The sequence below is a fragment of the Girardinichthys multiradiatus genome, chromosome 8, assembly GCF_021462225.1.
Source record: "Girardinichthys multiradiatus isolate DD_20200921_A chromosome 8, DD_fGirMul_XY1, whole genome shotgun sequence".
NCBI classification, from domain to species: Eukaryota; Metazoa; Chordata; class Actinopteri; order Cyprinodontiformes; family Goodeidae; genus Girardinichthys; species Girardinichthys multiradiatus.
The window spans coordinates 6,673,261-6,687,510 of NC_061801.1; positions in this window are offsets into that span (position 1 = coordinate 6,673,261).

A 14,250-nucleotide genomic window follows, 5' to 3' on the forward strand; every position below is an offset into this window, starting at 1 on the left:
GAATCGGCCCTTCTCCACAATCTTCCTCAGGGTCCGGTCACCTCTTCTTGTTGTGCAGCGTTTTCTGCCACACTTTTTCCTTCCCACAGACTTCCCACTGAGGTGCCTTGATACAGCACTCTGGGAACAGCCTATTCGTTCAGAAATTTATTTCTGTGTCTTACCCTCTTGCTTGAGGGTGTCAATAGTGGCCTTCTGGACAGCAGTCAGGTCGGCAGTCTTACCCATGATTGGGGTTTTGAGTGATGAACCAGGCTGGGAGTTTTAAAGGCCTCAGGAATCTTTTGCAGGTGTTTAGAGTTAACTCATTGATTCAGATGATTAGGTTCATAGCTCGTTTAGAGACCGTTTTAATGATATGCTAATTTTGTGAGATAGGAATTTTGGGTTTTCATGAGCTGTATGCCAAAATCATCCGTATTAAGATAATAAAAGACCTGAAATATTTCAGTTAGTGTGCAATGAATCTAAAATATATGAATGTTAAATTTTCATCAAGACATTATGGAAAATAATGAACTTTATCACAATATGCTAATATTTTGAGAAGGACCTGTATGTGTTTGTCTTATGTGTCTTTACCTGGCAATGGGATGGACAGCTGACCTGTTTAGTCTATCCAGCCTGTCGCCTAAGTATAGTTGGGATAGGCTGATAAGCCCCATCTCCATGCAATCCTGAACTGAACAATTTCAGTTTGTAAACAAGATTGAGTCTTTGGGTAATTAATGCGCCATTAAAGCATTAACTGTATCATGGTTAATGCTATTGGTCTTTTGCTGTTCTATTTCCTTGCAGACTGCCAAACATTTTTTTCTAAGATAAAAGTGACTCCTGTCTGGCTTCAAGTATCATATATATATGAACTGGCTTTTCTAATAAAAACCAGGAAATTATTGGTGTAGATGAAAAAGATGCCTCAGATCCATTTCCTAGAAACACAGATAAGAATAGTTTCCTGTTTATAAGAAACAAAAGTGCTACACAGTGTTTAAAGAACTGATGTGTTGAGATTCCCATGAAAGCTACCTTAAATCTAATATGAACAAAAAGTTTAACACATTATGAAATGCTTAATTTGATATCACTAAAACATTAGACCTTTCTAGAAAAGCGTGCAGGAACAATCCTCTGAAGCATGTCCACTGGAAGAATTCAGGGAGCTAGAGCAAATGTTTAAACAACATGAAGTCTTTTTATAAAATAGAAACTATTCTTTTTATCCCTTGTTGAATGACTAAGTTGATTAACTTAAACATCAGAGTGGTACCAGACTGGAAAACCTTCACCTCTTGATTATAGCTAGAACTTGTCCATCAAGGATGTACCAGAAGGTCCCTCCATAAAGCAGTCTGACTGGTTTTACAGAAACTGAATGTCCAATACCAAAGAGCCCTGATACGTTACATTCCTAAAAACCTCTTCACAGTAGATACCACAAGGCATATGGTTGTAAGATCAGACTTTTCCTGATTCCATAGTTCAACTATCTGCTTGATTCCCACCCACAAATCCCTAGCATGGTCTTTCCCAGGGAAGCTGACAGGTCTAATCTCAAAGCAGTTGGAGCAAACATTTTGGTTAGCCATAACCTTGCTCTGCCAATGGCAAAGCTCTATTCTAAACTTCCACATCATGATGCATGTCTGTCAGTCAGGAACACCAAGGAGCATTTGGCTTCCTGGATGAGCTCAGCCTCAAACCTTTTTTTGTATTCAGTAAAATAGTTGTGTGATTTGTTTATACTAACAGTGTAAATATTTGTTCAATGAAAGTTATGTATGGAGCACTTTGTTTATTTTTTGATGTTTTAATTTTAATGGCAAAGATAACTTGAGCAAATGGCTTTTTTAATTCACTTCGGTTCAGTTGAACACGACATCTCAAGGTGATTTACAAGAAAAGGTCAGTTCACTTGACTTATACAGATTCAATTACATGCAATCCAAATTGAGCGTGGGTGAGCATGTAGTGACAGTGGGCAGTCGCTTGCATTATGCCGTTAACTTTGCAGCAGTCCCTCATACTGAGCATGCGTGCAGCAACAGTGGAAAGGAAAATGCCCCCTCAACAGAAAAAAACATCCACCACAACCAGGCTCAGTGTGAACAGCCATCTGCCATGACTGACTGGGGGTTTTAGGGAACAGAACATACACACAAAAGAAAATAGAAACAATGATCTAGGACAACCTTCTGTGTTAAAGAAAAGTAAAAAGTTAATGGCAGTTGTAGCTCCTTTTTTGGCTTCATCTAGGAGAGAAAAACAGCTTAGCAGATGAGCTCTGAGCACATTTTCAAGACTAGAGGATGAAAGAGAGCACATACAAAGTAAAAGATCCGCTAATTACCATGTCTAGGAGAGACAGGGTTAAACACTGAAAGACAGAGCCAAGTGTCGAAGGAGAACATTAAATTATTTGTAGCAGTAGTTGAGCCCATGCTTCCCTCTAGGAACGTATCACAGTGTCAAGCCAGATGTGGATTTCTATAAAGAGAAAAAATAGAAAGGTACAATTAAGTTAAAAGCTAAAATAACAGCAAATAATACAACATTAGAGAGTAGTATGAGAATGTAGCTGAGCGAGGGAATGTGGTCATTATGTCCTCCAGCAGTCTAAGCCTATAGCAGCATAACTATAGAGATAGCTCAGGATAACCTAAGCCACTATAACTAAAAGCTTTATCAAAAAGGAAAGTTTTAAGCCTAGCCTTAAAAGTAGACAGGGTGTCTGCCTCATGGACTAAAACTGGGAGCTGGTTCCACAGGAGAGGAGCCTGATAACTAAAGGATCTGCCTCCCATTCTACTTCTAGAGACTCTAGGAACCACCAGTAAACCTGCAGTATGAGAACGAAGTGCTCTGTTAGGAACATATGGAACAATCAGATCTCTGATGTATGATGGAGCTAGATCATTAAAGGCTTTATATGTGAGGAGGAGAATTTTAAATTCTATTCAGGATTTAACAGGGAGCCAATAAAGGGAAGCTAAAGTAGGGAAAATATAATCTCTCTTTTTAATTTTCATCAGAACTCTTGCTGCAGCATTTTGAATCAGCTGAGGGCTTTTAACTACAATTTGGGGACATCCTGATAGTAAAGAATTACAATAGTCCAGCCTTGAAGTAACAAATGCATGGACTAGTTTTTCAGCATCACTCCTGGAAAGGATATTTCTAATTTTGGCAATGTTCCGGAGGTGAAAGAAGGAAATCCTAGAAACTTGTTTAATATGGGATTTAAATGACATCTGGTCAAAGATAACACGAAGGTTTTTCACTTTACTACCAGAGGTCAAATTAAGGTCATCCACATTAAGTTACTGACTGAGCAGTTTCTTTTTCAATTACTCTGTTCCAAAGACAACGTCTCTCATTTGAATTTAAAAGGAGAACATTTTAAGTCATCCAGATTTTTATGTCTTAGCCTGTAGTCTAACTGATCATGATTTATGGATAAATAAAGCAGAGTATGATCAGCATAACAGTGGACATTTATCCCATACTGCCTAATAATTGTGCCTATTGGAAGCATATAAAACAAGTAAAGAGAACTGGCCCAAGCATTGTGGTACTCCACAAGTGAGGAGTACGACTTGATGCTGTGTGACAATTAATTTAATCTTGCTTAGTTTCATCATGGTTTACATATTTCTGAATCCAATCTAAATTCTATCATCGGGTTAATTTGTCTCCATTGATTACTAGGAGCACATTTGTGGGTTTTTTTTGTTTCTTTCTTTAACAACCAATCCAAGTTCTTAGAAGACAATGTTACACCTAGCAACAGGGACAACCTCAGCTCCTCACTCAGATAGGACTTTCTTTCGTCTCCTCGCTCAGAGTTACCCTCAGCAGCGAAGTGAATCTATCTTAAGCTAGGAGTCCTTGACAACAATTTTTAGGCTAAGATAGCAGCTCTCTGAGAGGACTCTGAGAATATTTGTGAATATGGGTCCTGGAATCTGTCAGATAAATAAGATTTAAACCAGCCTAGCGCTGTTCCCCTGATCCCTACAGCAGATCCCAGCCTTTTTTAAGAGAATATTGTGATTGACTATATGTAGTATAGCTCTAAGATCTAACAGAACAAGTACAGACACAAGTTCATTTTATGAGCTCATGAGAATATCATTATTGAATTTTACCAGAGCTGTTTGAGTTCTATGATGAGCTTTGAAGCCTGACTGAAACTCTTCAAACAGATAATTATTGTATTAATGTTCACACACTTCATTAGCAACTATTTTGTCTAGAGTTTTAGATAAGAACGGAAGATTAGATCTGTCATCTATTAAGACATCATGACTGAGAGAAGAGAAGGTTTCTTAAATGGTGATTTATCATGAAAAAAACATGGATACATTTGTTAGCAAAATGGGCAGAAGCTAGGCAGTGATTTAAAAGGTGTTCAAGATTTCTGACAAATATTATTGTTATACATCTGAATAAATGTCTTGTTTTGTCTGATTGCTGTCCATCTGTGATTGTCCTGGATAAAGGCTGACATTTTATGTTATATGTTCAAAGCAGCCAAGGACAACATTTACTAAATTATGTTTTAGTACTAATGTGCATAATTATTAAAGTAGGCATGCAATCAAAGGTAGATTTACACTACGAAATAGTTCATAAAGATTCTTTGAGGAGGTTGGCCTCATATAGAGCCATGTTTACACTTTACCTGAAAACATTATAGTAATGTATCAGAATAATAAACAGTTATTAGAAGGGATCTTAAAGAAAAACAAGTATCCTGAATGATTTTATCAACCCTACAATGTGTCATGATGATTATGTATGTTTATAAATACAGTTTACTGTATATGTATTGCATAAATATATATTTAATTGTATGTATTTCTGTATGTATATGTAAAAACATTCTTTCATAACAGCATATTTTAGTTTGGATTTGATTAATGACCTTTATTTGTTTTTATCTATATTTGTGTTTGTTGCATATTTTTTGTTTTTTATGTTGAATGTATGGACCCCCGGAACCGTAGCTGCAGGGAACTGCTTACTCAAAATGAACACTTCCTTAAATAATTTGGGTGGGATTGGGTCTAACATATAAGTCAAAAGTTTAAATGAAGTTAATATTTTTGATAACTCAGTTGAATTGAATCAAAACAGTTCAAACATAGATCAGTTTCTACAGTTACCTTCAATGCTGTCTCATTTACTGAGGATGAAGTAATAATGTTCAGGAGGATTTTATTTTTAATAGAATACATTTTTTATTAAGAATCCAATGAAGTTATTACTGCTGAGAGCTAAGGAAATGGGTTGGTCAACAGAGCTATAACTCTGTGTACGTTTGCCAACTATCCTAAAAAGAAACCTATATTATTCTTATTCTCCTCTAATGACGATGAGAAATAAGCAGTTCTAGCTTGGGGAAGCATGTTTTTATACAACAGCAGACTATTTTACAGATTAAGCATGACTAATTAAGTATAGAGCTTCAAGTTCTTTCCGATTTCACACCTCTGAATTAAAGCAGGGAGCCAGCCTTCTATGAATAATTACCTTCTTTTTCAAAGGGCAAAAACCACAAAACAATATCTTTAGAGTGGGTGGGGTACTTGTTCACCAACTGTAAGTGTTGATGATATTATGTCTCTGGTAAATATTGTCACATAAGTTACATTTAATTGTATACTATATTATGTGTTAACTATGTATGTTGTTTGCTTCAGCAGCAGCTGAACAAGACTTAGAAATAACCAGAATTTATTTGTGCAATGGTGAGAGAAAGTTTCTGCATGAACTATATGAGCAAACCACTGGAAAATCTATTTCTGGCTTATGAAAATAAAACAAATAAATACATAAAATACTTTTTTATTCTGTATAAGCCAAGACTATGGGAAGTCACAATAAAATGTGAGAGACCAGAAAACATGAGGATTTCGTTGAGCTTTAGTTTTGCCTTGGAAAGGCTAATTTTCACCAAACTATATACTGGTTAATTCATGTAGGTTAAAGTAAATTGTCCGTTTTGTCTGTAATAAAGGTTTAAAGACTACTTTTGTTGTGTTTTTGTCATTATGGGACCAATCAGCTGAAATAGGAAATTCCCTTTAACACACATGGAAGCAAAAGATTTGACTTACGTTTGGGAGCTAAAACATTTTTAGTCCTAATTAGAAAAAATATACACTGATGGGTCAGTCATTTGCCTCAGCTTCCCAAGTCTTGTGTCTCTTTATAAAAATATGGAATATGTGTAATATTAAGAGAGGCATTTGGGATTGACAAGCTGAAAAATAAAAATTACAGATATCTAACAACAAGTGTGTGTGAGCGCATGTGTGTTTTTCTGTCTTGAACATGTCTATTAGAGAGTCCAGACAAACTGACTGTAATCTGCATAAAACAGCATAATCCATCAGTAATCACACTGTGTTTTTTTTTTTTTTGTGAATGACTTTGGATGATAATTACTGTAGGCTCATTGTGCGTTAAACAAACAAATCTCAATAAAGCTATTCATCTAATGCAGGCTTAATCACTCTGCAAGAACACTTATCTGTGTCATACATCGGCAGCCCCAGTGGTCCGGTTTACCTATTGTGTGATACATTTGTATACGCTGCTTCGTTTGTCTTTCTTCCTGGTGTAATGCTAAAACAGTCAGGTAAAGGTTAAAAGTATTATTTAATCAAGCGATTGCTATGCGTCACATCATACTCTTGTTTTTCCAGCTGTGTTCTCTTTGAAATGAATACAGCGGTACAGTCCATGCTTGCAATGGTCAGAGAGAGACATCTCTCAGTCACTCATGAGCTTTGATGAGGCAGAAAGCTAAACAAGCTGCCAGAAAATAATCCAGAGTGATGACTTCACCAAGGCTGGATTAGCAGCCAAGCAAAACTGCCTTCTGTGCAGAGGCACCAAAATATCAGGCCCACACACTTTCATCTGCATTATCAGTTTCAGTTGCTGGTTTCATTTGGAAAATTGTGCTTTTTTTATATTGAAGAGGCTTAATTGACTTCCTTGTGATTTGAGTTGAGTTTACAAATACATCTATATTTTGGCTTTACTATTATCTTTATCAGAACCTATTTTTATTATAAAATAATGCATGTTTTTTACAGGCACATCTATATAAATTCATGTCAGTAAAATCTTAATTTATTTTGGTAGTTCAGTTCAAAAAGCAAAACACATTACAGGTCCTTCTCAAAATATTAGCATATTATGATAAAGTTCATTATTTTCCATAATGTCATGATGAAAATTTAACATTCATATATTTTAGATTCATTGCACACTAACTGAAATATTTCAGGTCTTTTATTGTCTTAATACGGATGATTTTGGCATACAGCTCATGAAAACCCAAAATTCCTATCTCACAAAATTAGCATATCATTAAAGGGGTCTCTAAACGAGCTATGAACCTAATCATCTGAGTCAACAAGTTAACTCTAAACACCTGCAAAAGATTCCTGAGGCCTTTAAAACTCCAAGCCTGGTTCATCACTCAAAACCCCAATCATGGGTAAGACTGCCGACCTGACTGCTGTCCAGAAGGCCACTATTGACACCCTCAAGCAAGAGGGTAAGACACAGAAAGAAATTTCTGAACGAATAGGCTGTTCCCAGAGTGCTGTATCAAGGCACCTCAGTGGGAAGTCTGTGGGAAGGAAAAAGTGTGGCAGAAAACGCTGCACAACGAGAAGAGGTGACCGGACCCTGAGGAAGATTGTGGAGAAGGGCCGATTCCAGACCTTGGGGGACCTGCGGAAGCAGTGGACTGAGTCTGGAGTAGAAACATCCAGAGCCACCGTGCACAGGCGTGTGCAGGAAATGGGCTACAGGTGCCGCATTCCCCAGGTCAAGCCACTTTTGAACCAGAAACAGCGGCAGAAGCGCCTGACCTGGGCTACAGAGAAGCAGAACCGGACTGTTGCTCAGTGGTCCAAAGTACTTTTTTCGGATGAAAGCAAATTCTGCATGTCATTCGGAAATCAAGGTGCCAGAGTCTGGAGGAAGACTGGGGAGAAGGAAATGCCAAAATTTGTCTATATCTTCCTCCAGAGGAATGCCATAAATTACCCCCCGAATGATTTTATTTTCTCCTATAATCTTCCTCTCTGTCACCGTTTTCTTGCATATGTTTTCAACTTGTAAAGCCTTTCTTCTTTGTTCTTTGGTTTTACACAACACCAGTATATTTCCGTCTCTCAATACATTCACCATTTCAACATCTCGTATCTTTTCTTTAATTTCTCTAGATAGTGAAATAGGACTCAGGTTCTCTTTTTCTTCTTCATTTTTTATCTTTACTATTATTTTACATTCTTCCCTTCCAGTTTTCCTCCTAACTACTCTCTCTTCTTCAGAACTGTTTTCTTCCAGTTCTCTTTTACTCCTTTGGCTGTCTAACATCTTTCCTTCTTCTGCTTTACCTCTTCCCCATCCTCTCCCTCTACTTACTGGTGTCCATTCATCAAAGTCCATATTGTCCTCCTGTGTGTCCATTCTGTACCAGTTTATGCCTTTTACCACCACTTCCAAAAGTAAATAATCTCTCAGTATCTATCTGCTCGATACTGTTATCAAAATTCAATCTCGGCAGCAATTGGTTGATCCTCCTGACTCTGACCACATCGGTCTTTCTTTAAACACCTCTACTCTGACGCCTCCTTCTGGATCTCCACTCCTTTTGAGCCCAGGTTGATTGCTCGCTGATGAGCAACAGGTGCGCCGCAGCACCTGCCTGTCACACCCTGAGTGGGAGGAAAAAACACTGCACAAACACACAGACTGGACCCAGCCCGCACACAACCACCGTGGATATGACAAGAGCAGCATTTGGTGTGACACAAACTCTGAAGTTGGAGGTTTTGTGGATTTTAAACACAGTGGTCAAGCATCAGTCTTACAACTCCAATGAGGGGACGGGAGACGTGTTTGGTTTAATGTTCCCTGACTCGCAAATCGTGAGCACATAATTTTTTTGCACTTGTTCTTGCAACAATTGAACCAGAGAGCATTTATCACTTTATGTTCAATACACAGAGAAAACTTAACTTTAATGTGTCTCATTGTGTCACACACCTACGCTTTATTGTAATACATCAGGATCTCCCAACTATCCCTTATATTTAGTTTTTTTGGGGGGGGCCTTAAATTTTATTTAAAGTAGCATTAAAAAGGTCTTAAAAAGACTGAAATTTGATTTGCTGAAACCTGCTGATACCCTGTATATAGACCACAACTGAATGATTTAAGGGTGAAAATGAAGGATTTAAATGCACGATATGTCCCCTATAAGTGCGTATTTGTGTTATAGTTAAATATTCAAAAAACGACTCAGTACATCTGCCATAGCAGAACCAATGAACTGTAGAAACTGTACACTCTTTTGCAATATTTCAGTAAAATAGAATAATATAGCTTATTAATAAAATATATACATTTCAATACACTCCAGATCAAAATGTTAACCCTGATTAAGAAATTATAAGTATTAATACTTTGTGCTGCCAGATCAAAGACAGGTTGTAAGACACCAAGCGAAGGGTCGCGAGAGTATTTTCAGAATCACTGTGATGTGACCCCTGAGGGCCAAAAGGGACACAATTACATAAATGAAGATATCATGAAATAAATAAATGTGACTGCCCCATGAAATAAATACATTTACAGATTTTTTATTTAATACATAATTAAATAATTAAAAATACAGTTAAATTATGAAATCAAATAACTAAATGTAAAAATATGTACAATGATTTCACTCTATTTTATTATTATTATTATTTTTTATATTTATTTATGAAATACAGAGCGAAATGATTATATGTCTTCTATTTTTAAGGGGTCACCAGTTTCTGGCACAGGCTGAAATGTTTGGGAACCCTTGATCTAGACAGTTAAACAATTATCTCTCAGAAATGTATGGCCCTGCTTTTCATACAATACTTATTGTCACACCACACTTTTAAATAAAAGTGTTTTAACCCTTAGAATGATGAAGTTAGATTTCAAGGATTAGACATCCGTACTATCATATCATATGGAGTGTCTGCTGAAATTCATGTCACCAACCATAGACGTAGCAGTAAGTTCCATGAAGTCAGGAGGACCTAAATGTTTGAAACCTTATTAATTTGTCAGAAAAAGAAGTAAGAACCAGGACAAGTGCGATGCCGTCCAGTCTGATCATCCTGGCAAAGCATGATGGTTGAAATTCCTTTGCTGGGATTTTGTTGACATCACCTGAAACTGGCGTCATTCCTGAAACCCTTCGTTTTTCTTCTACAAGCCGTCCTGAGAAGAACTCTTTGTGTGAATTCAAAGAGAACGTGTTTATCTTATCAGTAAGTACGGAACCTCATGCAACCACAAGCTGGTAACTAACGTTTCATTTATCACCTCAGTGTAAATTGTAAATAAAATGAGGTCCTGGCTGGGATCCAAAGACTCATTCCATCAGAACCATTCAAATCTGTTGGACGTACACCTATTACCTGCTCTCAGCCATCAGAACTACCCAGGCAAGATGTGGATACAATGGGTCAAGACTCCTTTGACACGATAAAGAGACAAATAAAAACAGAGAGAGAAGGGTTGGACTGCTATCCTGCTTGCTGTCTGCGAGCCTGCCAGCTGTAAGGCAAGAGCTGTGGCTTTTGCATGGACACGAGGTGGGAAAATCTTAACCCCTAATAAAATTGTTGAATATTACCTTATTATTTAGGATTTTTCATTCTAATCACAAGTAGTAGTTTGTATTTTCTTACATTTGTGTTTTGTATTAGGATTATGGTCACCTGCTGATGTGCAGATGCTCCAGGAAGGACTCTGTTTTACACAGACTTTAGTTGAACAAAGGAGGATTTTTTTCCAACCAGGTCCATATCGAAAATTACAGATCCGCACATGATCCGGGGGAATCTGAAGCCAGATGTAAGATTCCCAAAGAACTATGCTCACAACTCCGTAATATAAACCTTTCTGAGAGCAAACACACACTTATCCATATCTGGCAATCTCCAACAAATGGCTCTAACTTTGGAAGGTGTTTCAGTGTCTCTCTACAGGTACACACCTCTTTGGTATCCCTCAGTCTGTGGCTTCTGTTTTTAAGTATTTTTAATGCGTGCTGTTGCTGATCATTTTAAGCATATGGCTCTGGCTTAGAAATGTGCTCCAAGCCTGACCTGGGGCCTCAGTACCTAAGATATTATCAGACACTTCAATTGTTTTGTTGAGAGCAATGCTTCCATCCCAGCACAAAACCTAGCCTATGGGGTAAGAACGCTGTCAAAAACAATGTGTATGTAAAGACGGAAATGTGTGCATATTAGTCAATAGTTGTGCATAAGTAAAATCCCAAAGAGGTATTGTATATTTTCTCTATAAGAATACAAAATAAAATGTTACAGCTTCAAGAAATTACAAACACAAAGTTCAAGTTTACAGTTGTGGTTTATTCTTTATGAATACAATATGCTATAACAGTTTGTGAATACGATTTCTTTTCTATGAGAATACGAATTTATATCAGCGACTCGGCGTCACATGATCTCAGGCTGGTTAGTGGAGCACAGAGTTAGTCGATTGGCGTTGCGCATGCGATGTCACACTCCTCACCGCCAGTAAACGTAGTGCCGGAATTGGATGACAGAAAAAAGGTAATGGGAGATAATTCAGTCTAAAAGGAATATTAGGAACTGAGGGGAGATAGCGGGAAAATCAAGAGTATTCTAAATAAAGCATTGTTCTTATTTTTATGAAATACAAAACTAAAACATAGAATATAGTGGGTGAAGTTATACAATGATGTACAGTAGGTGGCAATATGCACCTCTGAATTTGTTGCGTACCGCAAGCAGCAGAAGAAGAAGAACCAGCAGCACTAGCACCTAGTTGACGGACCAAGAGCATATATTAACAACATTAAGACATATATAAACTTTTTAACATTACCTGGCTTTGTACCGTAGTTTCTTAGTCTGTCATCTTGGCGCTAGTGCTGCTTCTTCTTCTTCTGCTGGCGGTACGCAACAAATTCAGAGGTGCATCACAAACTGTTATAGTATATTGTATTCATAAAGAATAAACCACAACTGTAAACTTGAACTTTGTGTTTGTAATTTCTTGAAGCTGTAACATTTTATTTTGTATTCTTATAGAGAAAATATACAATACCACTTTTGGATTTTACCTATGCATAACTATTGACTAATATGCACACATTTCAGTCTTCACATACACGTTGTTTTTGACAGCGTTCTTACCCCATGCCAGCCCATCATTGGAACTGCTGTTGCCATAAATGTATGACCCGTATGGAGCTAAATTTGGGCCATAAAGTCTGTTCAAAAGAAAAACATTTGAACCTAAAAAATAAGTTTGTTCAAAAGAAAAAATTTTAACCTGAAAAATAAGTTTTTTCAAAAGAAAAAACTTTTAACCTGAAAAAAAGTTTTGCAACTGAAAAAAAAGCTGTGAAACTGTTCAACCCAAAACAAGTTCAAAAGTACTTTTCAGATTCAAGTTTGTTTTTTTCGCACCTGCAGATTTTATTTTTTCGGCTTCAAACGTCTGGCCCTGTTTTGGCGTGGGGCTGGGCCTCAGATCACAGGGGTATGGAATCATGACTGACAACAGTATTCTATATGTATGTGATTGGTTTTGAAAGATAACATGCTAGCGCCCGCATGTGAAGACGAGGCCATGGCGACTAGAGCTCCGGTCGAATACTCCCACCGGTCAGTCTGGCGGTTCTTCTGCTTTATGTTGAGACCATGGGAAATCTCCAACGCAGACTTAAAATGCTGTGCAAATCTGCCAAGATCATATTTTCTCCTCTGAGATTGGTGGCATGTATTCACATAAGCTGCTTCTATCGGTGAAGCATGTTATCTTTCAAAACCAATCACATATATAGAGAGTATCGATGATGTGTTACAGATAATTACAGTTTCCACGGTCCCTGAATGCAACAGCTGGAAATGTGTTGTTCAGCCGCTGTGTTGAGTTGTCAGTCATGATTCCAAACCCCCGTGATCTGAGGCCCCGCCCCCCAGGCCAAAACAGGGCCAGAAGTTTGATGCTGAAATAATAAAATAAGCAGGTGCGAAAAAAAAACTTGAATCTGAAAAGTAGTTTTGAAATTTTTTTTTTCAAGTTTCACAACTTTTATTTTCAGTTGCAAAACTTTTTTCCAGTTTAAAATTTTTTTGGGGGGAGGTTCAAAATAATTTTTCAGGTTCAAATTTTTTTCTTTTGAACAAACTTTTATTTTTTAAGTTCATATTTTTTTCTTTTGAACAAACTTTATGGCCCCAATTTAGCTCCACAGATTATATTGTGTAATTTCCAAAACTTGTCAGATTTTTGTATGAGGTTCCTGAAAAGATTTCTGATTTGTTTTCCTTGCATGCCAAGCAACACTTTCTTTAAGCAAGTCACCTGATCCAAAGTGAGGAGCCTTTAAACATCTGGAAAGCCAGTGGTTAATCTGAGAAAGCAGCCCTGCTTGTCTTTTTAGACCTCAGGACAGACAGAACTGCTGCTGGAGCCAAAGCGACTATGCATCCAGCTGAGGGAGAAGATGGCAGAAGCATTGAGCAGAAATGGGCATGGGTCCAACAAAGTAAACTGCCCTGTTAATGTGCCTAATGATTGAAATTAGGCCCCACGTTTTCTTGTTCTATCCCTGAAGGTCTGGTTGTTAGGATTTCCAAGCAGTTTCCAAAACTTTGAGGATCTTTCTTTTTACCCCTCTCCGTATCAATTTTCCCTCAGAGCTAGTTAGAAACTCATCAAACAAACCTTCCTCCTGACCTTTGACAAATAAGCAGATACTATTAGGTTTTAATCAACTTCATTTCATTGAGTTAGTTGTCTCGTTAAGTGTTTGCTTTATTTTTTTAATTTAATGAGGCAGTCTATTTACTTTAGTTCATCCGTTACGCTAAACACTGGCCAATGGGACTTTTTTATCTACACCTGAACCTGCTGTGTTGATTCTTTTAATAGACATTAATCCTGATTAAATATAAAAAATATAATTCTTCTTCATTTGAGTGCAGTGCTGAACTCCCTGGAGAAGCCAAGAACTCCTCTTCAGAGGAATGAACTTTACTGACTGGTTATGAGTTTGATTTAATGAATGGGACTGGTTGGTGGATATACATTAAAGTCATTCAAAATAACTGATATTTGCCAGTTTTTCCTGCAGAAACTTCTGCGCATCACCAAGAAATGTGTCTTTTC